At 43.7% G+C, this 16,622-nt stretch overlaps 1 long non-coding RNA gene across 2 annotated transcripts in view; it reads left to right on the forward strand.

Moving 5' to 3' along the window:
- The window catches only part of LOC140217116 (uncharacterized), a 164,758-nt gene that overhangs the window by 119,375 nt on the left and 28,761 nt on the right, over positions 1 to 16,622 (forward strand). For both annotated transcript variants that reach the window (XR_011893620.1, XR_011893619.1), the window contains exon 2: positions 1,869 to 1,951. This is a non-coding gene — a long non-coding RNA (uncharacterized lncRNA). The remainder of the gene's footprint in view (positions 1 to 1,868; positions 1,952 to 16,622) is intronic.

A 16,622-nucleotide genomic window follows, 5' to 3' on the forward strand; every position in this document is an offset into this window, starting at 1 on the left:
TTAAAAAGGAGATCACACTGTTCACGTCATCCTTCCTCGGTTCTGCTGCTACCATCCTGTTGAACTAATCCACACGCAACAGAAACGCTTGCGTTTTCTTCACACCTTCAGATATTTTTCAGAGTTCAGCGAAGTCCATGTGACTAACTTCAAATGATCCGCTTGATTTAGCAGTCAGCCTATTCGCTGATTGCTAGATGGGCAAAATTGGGAAGCAGGACATAACACAAGAAGATAGACACAGAAAGATCGAGCGCTGACCACCACATAGTTTGTTGCAACGTTGGGCGTTGCAAAATATAGCATTACAAGACAGCCCAAATGCTCAGGCGCATACAGATAGATAGATAACCTTCCCCGTATCCTCACAGAACTTTCTAATGAGTTTGATTATTAAAAAATATTTTAGCACCAAACAGCGATATAGAAGAGTCACTCACGCATGCGCTACCTCTTCTTTTGATAAAAACGCTTCCAACCTCTCTCGCGCACATGCGTTCTTACTCCTTACTATTATTTTGGTAAGGTGCAATTGCGCGTCACAGGTGCAGGTCGCGCAGTGAGGGGGCAATATGGCAGTATCATTATTTTTCATAGTCAGCTTTGCGAATTTAGCAGTAAGTCAGAGCTTCCTTCTTTGTCCTTGTGTGTAGCTTTAGATAACAATTTTGCGCATTTAGCAATGAGTCATTAAAGAGTCCTTCGTTGTGGTCGTGCAGTTCACTTCCGCTTTGGTAAATGTGAAGCTATGGTAGCCAGTGACACTTAGTTGGCAATTATTCGGCTGACTTGCGTCTCGCTGGTATAGTATTGCTCCCGTTCGGTTTGTGCGAGGCATCTGTATTGAGCTCAAATGGTAGAGCAAAGTCCCGAAGTCTGAGGACTGGATCAGACGAGATAACTTGCACAAGATCTTTGTAGGCCACGTCGTGAATCACCCGTCCAACAGAATGGTACACCTTTTTGTGCTAATCTAGTTAGACAGTTTTGAGAGCGTAGTATTGAATGAATGCTCTAAAATGTCCTGCCAAACCAAGAACACGTGGTGTGAGTGAACATCAAATGATTTCACGAGTTATCCAGTGCGAACCACCGAGTCTTCTTCTGTGTTCTTCGTAGTGTCATCTAGATTTGTCCACGAATGTTACATTGTTTTTTAGGAATTCACTCTTTTTTAAAATTGCACTTTGGGTTGGCTTCCGACAAAGCTGCGAGGATATGTGCCATGTGTTGTTCAAGGAGACCCTCGCTTTTGGAGAATATTATACACAATAATATCCTCTACGCAGACATTGCAGAAGCGGCCACTGAACCAATCCAGAGCCATGTTTATTATTTTCTGAAGCCACCCGAAGGGGAGACGGTTGTATTCGGAGATGTCAAACGCAGTTATGAATGCCTTATACTGCTTTGTATCCTCTAGAAGCGATACTTGCCGAAAGCCTTTAGAGAGGTGTATCCTAGAAAAACAAGTACATCTATCTGTGTTCTCAATAATTCCATCTATCCTATGCATAGGGAATGGAGTGAGCTGTATCTGGTTGTTAATTGCTCTGTAGTCTGTGCAGAATCAGAGGCTTCCATTTTCCTTGAGTGTTATTGTTATCGGCAATGCATATGGTGATACGGACGGACGGATAATACCCGCGTCCAACATTTTCGCAAGCTCTTCTTTCAGTCGTGATTTCTTTTCTGTGGCGTGGTCTTGTAAGGTTTCTGCTGTGCTACAGTTGTGTCAAGTAGTTTAAACGGAACTTCAAACTTCGTAGTACCTGGAGGATAGCCTCCGAAACAGTATAATTCGGTATATATTATAGGAATGCAATCTTCTTTCTTCGAAATGCGAATTTCTTTCTCCTTTCCCACAGGTGGCAGCTCATGCACGTCTTGGCTCACCGACACAGTGTCGTCCCAGTCTATGTTTAGCTTCAGGAACTTCATGTCTGGACGGGTGAGTAGAAAGTCATACTCAATGCCTTCCATAACCAGTGCCAGTATTTCTGCACTTCGTCAATGCTACTTAAGAGGGAGCTTTAGGTCCGGTGCTCCTATCTAAATACACGTAAACGAAGAATTCATTTTTGTCGGCAATCACTGCTCGAAACTTGACGAGGATTGTTGCATTTAAAAGAAAAAATGAAAATCTAGTGACTGTTGGTTTTGAATTCTTTTTTTACGTTGTCAATTGTTTATGAAATATTGGCAAAAATTGAGAATGTTCAAAAAACGGAACTACCAAGTTTACAACTCGGTAACTCACCAATGAAAAATGATAATGCTATACTGTGAATTGCATGTGATAGTACGTCTGAAGCGGCCAAAATTGATATGACACACATGAATCTCAAAAAATTTAGTAATATGGAAATACAGCTTTTGCAGAACCCTACTACTTACCTATGGTTCTACCTATGGTTCATTCTAACTATGGAAAAATGACATCATCATTAGCTGCTATAAAACTGTGGAATGACTTAGCCGTTAGCATTAAATCTTCATCCTTTCATACATTTAGTATGCTCTTAAGCTGTTCTATATGTGTAACTAAGTGTACGTCATTCATTACACTATATTTGTCATTTGTGTGTACTGACGGTTTTTTATGCACTACAGGCTTATATAAATAGAATTTGTTTTCATTTATATTATTTTTCTATGTTATATTTTCGCGATTGTGTTCGTTTGTTTTAGTTAGTTTGCTCTTCTTTAATACATCTCTACATTGTTGTTATTAACCGAGGGTCCCTCCCTCGTCTGTATATTGTATCTTTATAATGTATTGTATTTAAGGAATAATAAACTGAAACAAACTTCTAAACAACGTAACAAATTGACGTAAGATATAAAATGACATATTGAATTCGTCCGCTTTAAATGATCTAATGGATGCCGTTTGCGGAACCGCGATATCCATTCTTAACGCAGAGCTATTAATTTGTAAACGTCGTACTTCTATTTTTTTTTCGAACTTTCCAATTTTTGAAAATTCTTTTAACAAAATTCAGGCCCTAAATCTAAAATCCCTGACAAACATTCACTAGAATTTACTTTTAGCTTTTAATTGCTACAAACTTCATTAAAATCGGTCCAGGGGTTCTCCCAGAAAAACGTTTTTGCGCTTTACTTGTATTTGAATAGGCCGCGTCAGAGTTGGGCCCGAGCTAAAGCTTCATCTTAAGCTTGTGACGCAATCATTCGTGGTGTTTCTTCTCACGCCCATCGTAGCATAACACAACCTCTGTTTTTCCTGTAACTATGGTCTCTACTTTGGCTCCGCTTCTTTTTATAATTGAAACCGAAGATGCGCTGTCTACAAGAGCTCGCATAGTCTCACTTCGAGTTGTATATGCAATAAACTTGAGGACATAAGTTGGACGGTATCATTCGCTGGAGAAGACGTGTTCAGAATTTGCCTCTGCTTCTTTCTGCTCTTCAGGTTTTGACTCTGTGGGTTTCGGTACGGGAGTTATAAGTCTTGCGACGATCACGCCAAAGTCAGATCTGACACATTCCTACACTGACGGACACTTCTCGTCCAAGCAATTGGCGCTTGACGTTCCTGCAAAGCCTGTCAATTCTTGTAACTTCGCTCAGCCCAGGAATGCGCAAATAGTTTTAGTATAGCTCCAAGAGGGCTTCTAGCATTTCTGAACCTTTCTTTTTTTTACTAGAACCTGTCGTTCCAGATCTCTATGTAAGCCGTGCATGATGAGCGTAAGAAGCGATGACAGCGACAATCCAGGTTCAGTGAGGTGTAGTCGCTGTTTCTTCAGAAAATACTCGAGTGGCGTGCTAGACTTGAAACAGTAAAATAGTGCCTCATGCAGCCACTCAACCGAATTCTCGCTGAAAGTCAGAAAGAAGCTCTCCTACCCTTCAAATACCCGGCGTGGTTGCTCAGTGGCTATGGTGTTGGGCTGCTGAGCACAAGGTCGCGTGATCGAATCCCGGCCTCGGCGGCCGCATTTCGATGGGGGCGAAATGCGAAAACACCCGTGTACTTAGATTTAGGTGCACGTTAAAGAACCCCAAGTAGTCGAAATTTCCGGAGTCCTCCACTACGGCGTGCCTCATAACCAGAAAGTGGTTTTGGCACGTAAAACCATGTAATTTAATTTTTACCCTTCAAATCTAGGTTCAGGCTCTTGTTGCGAAAGTCGCCACCCACGCGACTTTCTTGCTATCCAGCTAAGGAATGACCGCATGTTTATCACTAGGTCTCCATCAGACAGCCATTCATTATTCTTCGCAGCTTGCTCATAGAAAGCGATGCACTTTCTGTACTGTTGGTTGAGCGGTCAAATGTTTCAGGACATACTATTTATGATCAATGGTTTGCCCGCTTTGTTAAAGCAAAAGTGAGAGTCTCAATAATAGAGCTTTGCAGCGAAATTGGCTGTTGTTGAATTGACATGGCTTGAAAAACTGTCGGTAGCCTGTCAGATGGAGCTTGGCGGAGCGTGAAAGTTCTTTCTAGCGCTGTCAACTCCAGCTTGTTGAACAGACGCAGCGGAATATTTACTTTCACGGAATATCACTCCAAAAGTCGCTTAGGCTTCACCCAGAATGAAATTCAGAACCTCACCTCTCGTGACGTGTGCGGGAAGGTCAGTGGCTGCTTCGTTCTCGACTTGATATTTCTTGAATACCACAGAGTTGCTGCGGTTTTCCACAAAGAAAGTTACCCACATACTGCTTCTTGTCGCCTGTTGCGCCAAATTCTGTAACAAGCTTGCACCTAATAAACAGAGTACTCTTCATGTCGCTGGATTACTCACTGCGGATTATGTTTTGTCTTCTTCTCCTTCAAATGCCTTGCCATGCTTCATTAAACATGTGCGCTGCGTGTTATTATTGGTATGCATCTCGTCAGTCTTATAGCAGTCATTTATGATCACTGCGCGACGCTTAAAGAAACTCGTAAACTCTTCCTGTCCGACAAATACTTTCCATTTTGTAGTAATTTTCCCTGATCCCGTTGTTTGGAAGGCTGTCTGTTGTAAATGCTGACTGAATAATTCAGTTGATTTTACGCCATAATTCACTGGCTGCCCAAGACCCTTCCAGATTTATTTTGTTGACGTTGGAATTTTCTAGATACATTAGCAGCCATCATCGATCAAGATAAGCGCTTGCAAATGGTTAGCTTTCGTCTTTCTTCTTGGGAGGCTTACGCGAGGGGCAATTCAGGCCACAAGATCATTTGTCATTGACTGATAAGCGAGGTGTACATGCAAAAAGCCAGTTCCGCGCCATATTGATCCAATACGACAGAACTAACAAAACCTCGTCCGTCACTGTCGAATAGTGGCAGGTCATATTCCGGTTCTTGGCACACTGTAAAAAAAAAAAAAAAGAAATAAACCACCGCGTTCCAGGAAGTGGCCTTATCGCATTTCACTTCAACCCCACCTTTAGCTTCTTTTTGGCTGCTTCAGCAGGGCTTTCGCACATCCCAACTGCAAAGAAAATTAAGCACAAGAGATGCTTTGTACTGCTTCTTTCCATTCGCGTTAGTTCCGGCTTGATAATATGAGCCTTTAAGTAACACAGCGAAAGTTCTCCAGATGGTCCCAACAATCTTTCTTATCCGCAAGAGTTAAAAACTGTAATAATCATGGTTTTCTCTTGAATTAGGAGTGTTTTCACTGGCGACTCCTCTTTGGGTAATTGGCAGTAACTACGCACTCGTCTCCCCGTCATAAAAAATTGTACGGCCGATATTGCGGTTCGCTTAACATCATATTCAAGTTTTCTCAACTTGCAGTGTCAAGCATGAATCTGCAAATGCGTTACAATTGCTCAATATGTTGCATTTTTTTGCGTTATCACTAGGCGCCCTTCATTTATTTGGATTCTGGAAAGAAAAACAGCTGTGGAGGATGTAACCGCCAGTTCAAAAATATGGTGGGCCGCCCCCAGGTTCAGGCATTGTGAGGAAAACTTCGAAATTTCACCATTCTGTCTGCTTTCAGGGGTACGCAAGATCACTGATAGCCACGTGGGCTGTTAGTTGTGGAAAAAAATTACCTTTTTCTGTATTTGTAAATGAACGTCGAGAAAATAAATCTGTTGGCAAAAACGGGGTAGAGCAACGATAATTTTACAGCCAATAGTCTTTTTACGTGCCGCTGACGCCGTAGTGGAGCTACTACGGAGTGGAGTGCCGTAGTTCAGCTACTAACTCTTAAACCTGGGCCACAAGCAATTTCAGCCGGCAGTAGTGGAAATCGCTGCACACATATCTGGGTTCATCACATTCATATGCCTGCATAACCTTACTCTATCACCCTTCGGGGTAGCTGAGCACCTAAGGCGCAGGCATACTCAGCTCGAAATTGCGGGCTAATCCCCGGCTCCGGAGATGGTAGTTTGAATGGAGGCAAACTGCGAAGACGTCCGTGTGCATCGTAGAGCACGTTAAAGCTCCCCAGTTGGGCAAAATTCTCCGCAGACCTCCACTACGGCGTCCGTGGGACGTAAAAAGACTATTGGCTATAAAATTATCGTTACTCTACACCATCTTTTCCTACTAAATTCCTTTCTCGAGGTTCAGTTAAAAAAGGCCTATTCTTTAGCGATCAGCGCATGTGGCTAACAATGATCTTTCGCACCAGTGAGAGCAGACGGAATGGTGAAATTATCAAGATTGCATTAACACCTTTCTTTTTTTTATAATAGACTACTTGACTGATTTCCTTCCAATTTCGCAACATCGAAGTGTGGCTCATACCTAGCGATCCAAGTTGGGGTTAACAAGGTTTATTGAATAGGGCAACATACCTGGTGGCCCATGTACAGTGACCCAAATTCTCGTCATGGAAGTTCATTGCAGCTTGGCACACACCTAGTTTCGTATACTCAGTCATGCAAGTTTAAATGAGCTATGTAGGTTGAAGAGACGCACTTGCCAGTGGCACCTATGCAGTGACCGAAATTCACGTCAAAGACGTGTCGGCGATCAAAGTAAATTGTTCGGTTTGGCACATTTATTACAGCCGTCGTCGCAGCGTTGTGCGCCGTATCCAATTCAACTCGAAGTGCTGTTTATTACGGCGATAAAAAAAATTATTCTCCGAAAACATACCCTCTGGAGGTGTGTCCGCTTGTAAAATTGCTTTTTTTTTACTATACGTCCATCCTGACACCGATTAAATTGCAAGCTGCGCTCGTGTCGGCATAGACGTGTTATGTTAGAAGTGTTATGGTTTGAAAAGTGTGCTGGCGAATGTGGTGTACTTTGAGGAAAGCGTTAGCTTATATACGAGCTCCTGCTTTGGGAACTCCTGCTTTCTGCATGTGGATTGCCTCTTGTCGCGGTGCCCTATACGATGAATGCTGCAGTGCCGTTGTGATTGCTACTGCGACAAACCCTTCTAAAGAGCATACACCCCGTGCGCATGTAGTCGTGTCACGTTCGTGTTACCAGAACGGGGTGACCTGTTACGTTTTGCGGTTAACGTTTATTTATCTCTTTATTATGCTGCCACTTGGAATGCAGTGTCTTGATCTTTTGGCTGGAACAACCATCATGTTAATTTGCTGAAGGTGCGCGCGCTGTAACTGTAAAGCCCAGCTAATCGCAATTTCAGCGCACGACGGATAGCGTTTCTTGTTTTGTCTGAGCTACCAGTTACAAGGACACAACGAAGTAAAAAGGAAAAGAAAGCAAGCAAACACAGACCAGGCGGAAGTGCTGAAAGGTCGCGAATAAAAGTAAATTGTTCGGTCTGGCACATTTATTACAGCCGCCGTTGCAGCGTTGCGTGCCGTATCCAATAGAATTCGAAGTGCCGTATATTACGGCAATAAGAAAAATTTATTATCCGAAAAGATAACCTCTGAAGGTGTGTCCGCTTAGAAAATTGCTTTCTTTGTTTACTGTACGTCCGTCCTGACACAGATTAAATTGCCAGCTGCACTCGTGTCGGCATAGACGTGCCTGATTTTATAGTACAGGCACTTCAGATTCAGGCCGATTGAAAAATGCGAAAGTAGAAATAGAACCGACTTTTTCTTGCCGATGGAACAAAGCTAAGTACTGCATAGGCTGTAGCGTTTCTCCTGAGAGTTCCTTTGATAGAGGCAGCTCGTGTCATCAGTAACGACTTCGACACTGATGCCAGTTCGCTATAATGATGGGTGCTTCGCAAAGTTGACATTGATGCCTACGGCGAGTTCGCATCAATCTGCGGCGCTGCCCCGTTCTCCTGTCAGACGCCTTGGTAGTTTTTCACGGTCGTTTTAAATAAATACCGCAACAGCTAGACCATATGTGATCCTTTACCAGTGCTACGTATTTACTTGATCGTGCCTCAGAGGCCAATTGGGCTTGGCACTGTCATGAACGACTGTGCTTAATCTCGTACTGAATAGCGTTAGGAGATAATGTATTTCCTTTTTGCGCGCGCTGTTTCACGAAACACTTGACTGAAACGTCGACGCCAGCACCTATGCTCTGCCCGTGATATGGTTGGAAGCACTCCATCACCGTTCTATGTACAAAACTTCATTTTCCGCGTTGCTGGAACTTTAGCGTGTTTCGTAACAGATTTTTTTAAGCCGTGTTTCTTGAAAGCGGTGCTAAGCGCCGGTAAAAGTTGGCATTCCGCGCTAAAGTCGGCATTCCGTTGTGTAAAACGGAACAATTCCTACAGTCCTACATACCACGCGCATCAAATGATTGGAATTGCCTTCCCAAAATGGTAGTAACAATTTCAGATCATGAAAAATGTGCGACTTCATTAACCAATGTTCTGTAGCATCTTGCTGTATTGTGCCTCTTTATAGCTATTATTGTATAATTAGAAACACTGGACTGCTCCTTTGTATATATGGTATTTTTTGTAACATGCATTCTGCCTCTTCTAAACAATTATCGCATAATTAGAAACATTGTGCTGCTGCTTGTAGTTAAAATACTGTTGTTTTTCTGTATTTTATGCCACTCCTCTCTGTAATGTCTGTTCACCCTGAGGGTATAATAAATAACTAAATAAATAAATAAATAAATAAATAAATAAATAAATAAATAAATAAATAAATGATTGCTAAATTGATTGGTAAAGGAATATTACTCCATTACTGCTCGGCGTCAATTAAGTAATTGGCCCATGGACGTAATGTAAGAAGGTACAAACATAATCACTGAAATTTTGGTAATTAGCTAACAACACTGTGCAATTCGTCCTGTTTGTGGTGTCCACCTCCTCAAGGTAATCAGACTGATGCGATAGAATGGCGACATCTTCCGCAGGAGTTCCTCAATAAGCATGCTTCCGTTAACATGGACAACCCGGTATATTATCCCGTGTGTGTATGTGTGTGTGTGTGTGTGCGTGTGTGTGTGTGTGCGCGTGTGCGCGCGTGTGCGCGCGCGTGTGCGCGCGTGTGTGTGCGCGCGTGTGCGCGTGCGTGTGCGTGTGCGTGTGTGTGTGTGTGTGTGTGTGTGTGTGTGTGCGTGCGTGCGTGCGTGCAATAAAATTCAATTGTGAGGGCACACCTGTTTGTGTTCGTTCTCCTTGTTTATGTACAGTTCACGAAAAAAAAGTAAACAACACGAAGTGGGACTGTCAGCTTCCTAAGGTCTCTACCTTCATTACGCGAAGCAGCTCCGTTGAAAAGAATGCGCAATTGCAGTAGCACAACCACTATTTTTGAGACCTGTTGCACAAAATATCGTTAAAGTACAGTTACAAAACTGCTCACTCCAATAATCGTGCGCGCAGACGTTATACAACTGAATTGCACTGCATGACCTAGATCTGGAATAAGGCAATCGTCAGTCCACTCTTTTTTTGTTGTTGTTTGTTTGTGTGTGTGTGTGCGTGTGGCTACGGAGAGCGAGTTCTCATCTCCCCACACTCATATCACCATCGATTGGCCGCCGAATTTCGCCTGTGTCACAATTTTGTGTAGTCCTCGGAATGTTGAATTTGGATCCCAAAAATAAACCACGCTAAAAGCGTAAGAGCTACGAATTTGGTATGTTTAGGTTTACAGGTGGGAAAAAGAGCGAGAGAGAGTGAAAGGAATAAAAAGAAAGACAAGAAGGTTAAACAGATGGCAATATCCTGTTTGCTACCCTGCACTGAGAGACGGAAAGAAGAGGGAGGATAAAATACAAATGAAAGAAGGCGGTACGCGACTGCTATAGGATAAGCGCAACACAACAGCAAAACCTTCTTGCACAGAAGATTCAAGAGCGGCCTTACCGATTGGCAGCACATAAAATGATACGCTTACTTCGACCAAATGCGAGCACCTGGGCCCATCAGCGTGTTTCACTGGTTGTGAAGGTTTCCGGGTAATAAACGGAGGAGGCAAACAAGGCTAGATGTCCAGAATTTTATGGAATGTTGGATTACGTTTTGAAGGAAGGTAGACTTCATGACAGCACTCTTACTTCTCTCTCTATGTGTAGCTGTAAACGTATAACTGTAGTTACATAACTAATATATGTACGTTTTGTCCTCGTAGCATGCCAGTTCAATTTCATCAGACTGGGAAATTGGAATTGGTGGAGAGCAAGGAGTGGAATGGTATTATCGGGGGCCTCGCGTCGAAGCGTGTCAGAAAAAGGAACTGGACAGCTAGCTGCTTCTTTCCGAGAGTGCTTTTCTGCTTGCGCCTACAAAACGCGATTATTCTTCAGATAGACATGAAATAAGAAATTGATTCCAGTTCCCAGCACAGCAGGAAACAAAGGGAAAGACATCACATGAGCTGTGAAGAATTGGCATGGTTTCGCCTCTGTTCTGCTTACTGCGCACTAAAGGAATGCTTACATAGGCGGCATTTTATCATATCCTCTCCGTAACCTTCCAGCGTTGTTCAAACCAGTTTGTTCACTTGTCTTGCACGCAACATCAATGACACGTGGTATACGTAGGCTGTCTGATTTCGCAAACTTTGTTGTGCTTCCTCCAGCGATCAGGATGTTTTTGAAGGTCAGTTCACCACGTTTTTAAATCTTCTTTTTCGGGGTGGGGAAGGGGGGTTCCTTTCGGCTGATTCCGCGGCGTTTCTACGCGGTATTCTCGCGTTTGTCTATTTTTGCGTTTGTCGCGCTTGTCTAAAATCAGGCTATAGCACTCTTCTTGTGCTTGCGCAGCAATTTTCCAATCTTAATTCAATCGGCACGTTCTCCCTTCAACACACACAAAAAAAAAAAACCTTCGAGTGGCGAAAGTTGTTTACATGTCAAGTTACTGCTCAGCTTTCTGCTGCTTAATATGTGCAACCCTTTTAATAACTTATTGGGTAGCAACGCTTGAGTATTTTTATGTTAGGGCGCCTTCTTTAGAAATTTAGACATCTGGTGAGATTTCTTGACCGATGTTGTTGTAAGTCGCTGCTCAATCACAAAGAAACACACGTTTATTCAGTGTTTACTTCGTCAGCACAAGATGTCAAATAAATTTATGAAGCTAAAACACATAAATGCTTCTAGCGGAAGATAGAACGAGGCACCACGATCCAGGAAGGGAAGGAGTAGACTGGCACATTGTAGTGCATATCTTAGTCTTTAAGGTCGTCTAACGTATGTGTCAGTAGCCCAACCTGGAGACTTGTCCTCCTTAGAAATATTTTATGGGGATATTTAAGCCTCCTTTGATTGGGGCATTCACCACAAATAGAAACTGCTGCTATATTGAAACCAAAGTTCACCGTTTAAGTGCAGTGGCAAAATAACTTCTAGTAAAAGAACTACACAGAAGGGTTTGTGCGCGAGCTAGTTGGTACGGATCATTCATATTTAAAACAGCGCCAAAAAAGTGTTCCATTCTACCACGGAGAGCACTCGTCCTGTGTCCTCCCTTGTCCGTGTTTTTTGGCGCTGTTTTACATATGAAAACTACAGCTTGGGCGGCTGGGTACACGACTGCAGTAAGCACTGCTGTGGCGCGACATATTCAACAAAGAGGCAGGGCACACAGCAACAAGACAAATTTCCCCCTTTTTATAAGAACAAGACAGCACACATGCTGTTTAATCCTACCTTCTTGTTCTAGCGTTATACGTACGCATGTAACATTTGGGCAAAACGCGCGCAAACGCACGCACACACGCAGAGCGCTTTCGTTTTCCCTTTACTGTCAAGGGTCTTTTGTAGAGCTACACGAACTATGCGGAAGGCGTAAACTTCACGGCGACGCTTGAACTCAATCCGCAAAGTTGGTTGCATAATATTGCAGGCGTAGATGGCGTCAAGAAAGCCGCATACCTGCCCAGTTTTTGCCCGAAGTCAATAAAATATAGCACGTTGCTGTGCTTTCCGCATGTGCTGCAAACCAAAATACAGATCAATATTGCTGGCTGCATGCGCATGCTGCGGATGTATTCAGCTTCTTTTGGTATGAGGCGCCGCGCTACCCTTTGACGCCAACTGTATGCTTGGCGAGTCATGCAGCCCAAGAACTGGCGGCGCATTTATCTCGTGGAGAGGTCTGGCGATGGTAATGTGATTAGCATTCTTTATCGCGACAGGAGTTTAATTAGTAATTATACGTGGTGGATTCTCGTGACCATGGAATTAACGAGGCAGATTAAGGAGACAGAGATTAATGACCAAGAAGCCAATGCGCGATGCCGCTTGCGGACAGAGTAATCGCTATCGAGCTCCCGTCGCCACTTGCAGCATCGGTCAATTGGCAATGGTACCACGGTTGGTTTCAAGCGCTGTTCCCTCAGCGCAGACCAGGTGACACATAACGAGAGCTCCAAGTAGGCGTCAAGGAGTATCTTCGAACAGCGGTACCTGTCCAGTCCCGCGTCTATACAGTGACCCATGTTGGCGTGACAGATGTTTGTTGAAGAACGGCACGTATGTATGTACACGTTGCCACATACTCAGAGGTCCAATTTGGTCCTATGGTTGGTTTTGAACCCTGTTACCTCAGCACAGCAGCCCAACGCGCAGCCCATTCTACCACGGACTATCCAGTGACCTGGTAGGTGGAAAAACGGTTAGATACAAACGAACATAGATAGATATATAGATGGATAAATGTGTAGATAAATAAATAGATAGCTGCCGGAAAGGGCGTGAAATACCCTAAGAATCCTAGTCGTATTAAAACAGTGACGTTGCGCTTCTGCATCACGACTCGGGATGACAGTGCCTAACATTGCGGCAGCTGAATTAGGAAAAATACACCATATGACCTTAAGTTAAGTTCATAGAATATCCTGCAAACGTTTTGTATTACGTCAACCCCTTTCGGTGCTCGATGACATGGTATTATGGTAATGACGTTGGGCGTGTAAATCAGTATGAGGAAAACGCACCAGTGGTAAAGCCTGCAGAAAGTTGTAAATGTCTTCTATTTACTCGTTTCTTGCTACTAGAGAAGCAAAATAATAATACAGGTGGTTCGTTTCCGTAATTACAATATGATAATGTTTCACCGGCAATGCTGATGGCTTACGCGCACCCGAAAGATAATGTCGGTGTAGCACTCCTCACGGAAACTGATTATCTTAGAGGTCCGCCGGTGTCCCTCTTACCCATCGCAGAATCAAATGACATTGTCAGTGCCCTTCGTTCGTTAAGAACTGCAGCTCGCGGAATCATGCTACCATTAAAGACTACGTTATCATCTACTAGACAAACTACGGCTGTGGAGGAAAGGTGTCTTGGCTACTCATTTTCCCTTCGGGCTCATGCACTGTTCTGTACCTGAAGTTAGACTTGAAATGTTGCAGATTCGGAGCACCAAAATCTGCTTCATATCATACCGATAGTACAAAACTCAGCCTGATCTTACATGGCGCTGTTATCAGCACAGCTACAACATTCACTTAGGAAATTGCAGTCTCCTAACCTCTGAACACAACTAGACCAACAGCAAGTGGCTGAAACTTTGCAATAAATCAGAAGGGAAACTCTACACAAGTGCATTCCAAAGTATAGTCAAACTAAAAGCAAGTCATCACCCAAAAACACTTAGAGACCCACACATCCTCGTTGTATTTCAGCCATAGTACGTGTTTGGTATAAAGCAAGGACGTCTATAGCTATAGGGAAGGTAAAGCGGTTATAAACTAAAACTTTCTTCCAATCCATTGAATCTGAGCTAGAGATCGCAATATGTCGCGACCACATTCTGGAAAACGATTAGTGGTACTGGCGCCAAACTCCATTCGACTGGAAAAAATGAGTTACCCAATACTTTGTGATCGTGCAACAATTTTTTGTCTGAAAACAGTGGTTCTCTTCGTTGAACCGAAAGCTTTGCTTCATATCAGTGAACCACGGCACTCGTCGTGTGCAGAAGAAACTTAATCATCTGCGCCGTATGGCGGTCGACGTTGACATTGCATTTTTTTCTGAAGTGAAGCACAAGCCATACAGCTCAGTATTAGGCCAGCTTGTACACGGATCGCTTAGTACTCCGCATACAGCTAGTGTCCCCCCGCCTTCCGCTAGCTTTCCTGTCAAATGCAACTCTCAGTAATATGTAAGCCTGCCTAGCTGCCCTGTCAGATGCAACTCCCGGTGAAATGTGGGCTCGGTGATTGCTTTCGTCTTTTCAAAGAAGCACAGTGCGTGCGAAGTTTAGCTAGTGCGTACGTTGTTGCTCCCGCTAGATTAAAATGCGCCGTCCTTTACGTTTTAGTTTCTGTCAAGCTATCGAAGCGTGTTTGCTATAGACGTTTCTAGCAAGAGCTCTCTGAAAGTCGCCATAATGCCCTTGGAACTTGTGCAAATACGCGGGGGCCCCTCTCGAAAGCCCTACAAAAATCTGCAGCAATTGCCTTTGCACTCCCGCGCAACCCTCCAAATAGAATGTGCTCTTTTCGTCGGCCTAATGGGCTAGCCAGTGAAGAAAACAGGAAAAAAGAAAAGAGGGGGGTGGGCGGGGGGCGGGGGTGCATCGTTAAGGGCACACAACAAGCGCAGATGTCCTAAGTTGGCAATCATGCCTTCCTTTTACTTTATGTCGCTCCCCATAATTTGTCTCCCCCGTGCTGCAGGAGAGACTCTTGTTAGGTAGCAAACGATGAAAGACATTGTGGGCTACATTGAGACGCAGTTACGAAACGCGAAATTATTTCATCGCCTATGAGAACCACAGGGGCTGGACGCGAAGGAGGCGTCTCTCGTCACCGTATTGTGGATCAGCGAACTTCGTTGTCGAAATGCCCGCATGGTTGACAAACTTGTGAGAAACGAATGAATGAATGAATGAATGAATGTTTTAGCCGTTCGAATAAACTAGGGAACTGACACCAGGCAAAAAACTACAAGAATAGCTTTTTTTGAAGTAGGAAGAAAGCAATCGACGAATATTTACCCTAAAAAAAATTCTTGGCCCAAGACCAACAGCGGGGCTTCAAAGAAAAGTGCTTACCGCTCTAAAAATTTTCTTAGAAAACACCAGTACCTTCGTCTTTTGTTAAATTTTGGGGTGCGCTGAAGGAAAGAAAGAGAAAAGCAGAATGCAGGGTGGTTAACCAGAATAACGTGCGGTTGTTGTGCGCTGAAAGGTACATGTATGATATAAGTCTACGTTTGTTGGGTTGTCAAATGTTTATTCATGTGGTATGTTATGAATGGATATGCTTAGTCCGTGCACTTGTGTGTGTAACTGGACTTTGTGTTCTTGGCGACTGGCCTATGTATACGCCTTTGAATCGCACAGAGCCTCCGCGTGGCTGAGCCCATGGCGGCTTTTCCTCCCCCTCCCCTCCCTCTCTCTGTATTACCTTTATATTCTCTCTTTCCCGTCTCCCAGAGTAGGCTAACCATGCAACCAGACGCATTTATGATTCACGTCACTGCCTTCCCTTTTTATTTTCGCCGCCTCCTCCTCCTTCTATTTTTGTATATATTGTCTTCTTATAATGTCATGGCTGTCATGACGTGTTTTTGGTTTTGCAGTCGTTTTCGACTCGAAAAACCATGGTCTTCGAGATTCTCTATAGAGATAACCGTTGCTGGGGTGACATTAGGACATCACCTATTGCTTTCGTCCTTCGAAGGACGCAAGAACATTGCCTGTAAGATTGGTCAATTCCCGTTACTCGGAGGGAGCTGCTTGGGCATGTTCAATTATCCGTCAATGACAGTCCCTAAGCGCCCGAGGCGTTGATTTCAGCCAATGAGCGTTGCATATGAAGCATATCGGGCAGTCCTGGACAGCCCAGGGTGACAAGTCGAGGAGACCCACTTAGCATATGGTGGCTATGGTATATTTTAAGCTCCTCAATTCGCTTCCTGAGCTTGCAAGACACACAAGCGTGGCCTGAAGATTTCATGTTTGGGTTTGTTGCTTCGAGGGGGCCGTCGGGGGGAATGTGATTCGGACACTCTCGGTGGAGTAGCCATACATTTTGTTCGGGGGGGGGGGGGGGGGTCGCTCATGTTGCAGCTTGGCCTCCTCCTTAAGAGGAAGCTTTAGCTCGGGTGCTCCTATCTAAATACATGTAGAAGGAGAATTCGTTTTTCTCCGCAACCACTACACCAAATTTGAGGTTTGTTGCATTTAAAAGCAAAACTTGAATTCTTGTTTCGAAGTCTTCATTTCTTTATTCAATTCTTTAATAAAAAATGGCAAAAATCGTAAATTTCCAGAAAACGAAACTATAACGTTTAAAGATCTAACTCAACAATTAAA

This window comes from Dermacentor andersoni, chromosome 4 (genome assembly GCF_023375885.2).
Source record: "Dermacentor andersoni chromosome 4, qqDerAnde1_hic_scaffold, whole genome shotgun sequence".
Lineage (NCBI taxonomy): Eukaryota > Metazoa > Arthropoda > Arachnida > Ixodida > Ixodidae > Dermacentor > Dermacentor andersoni.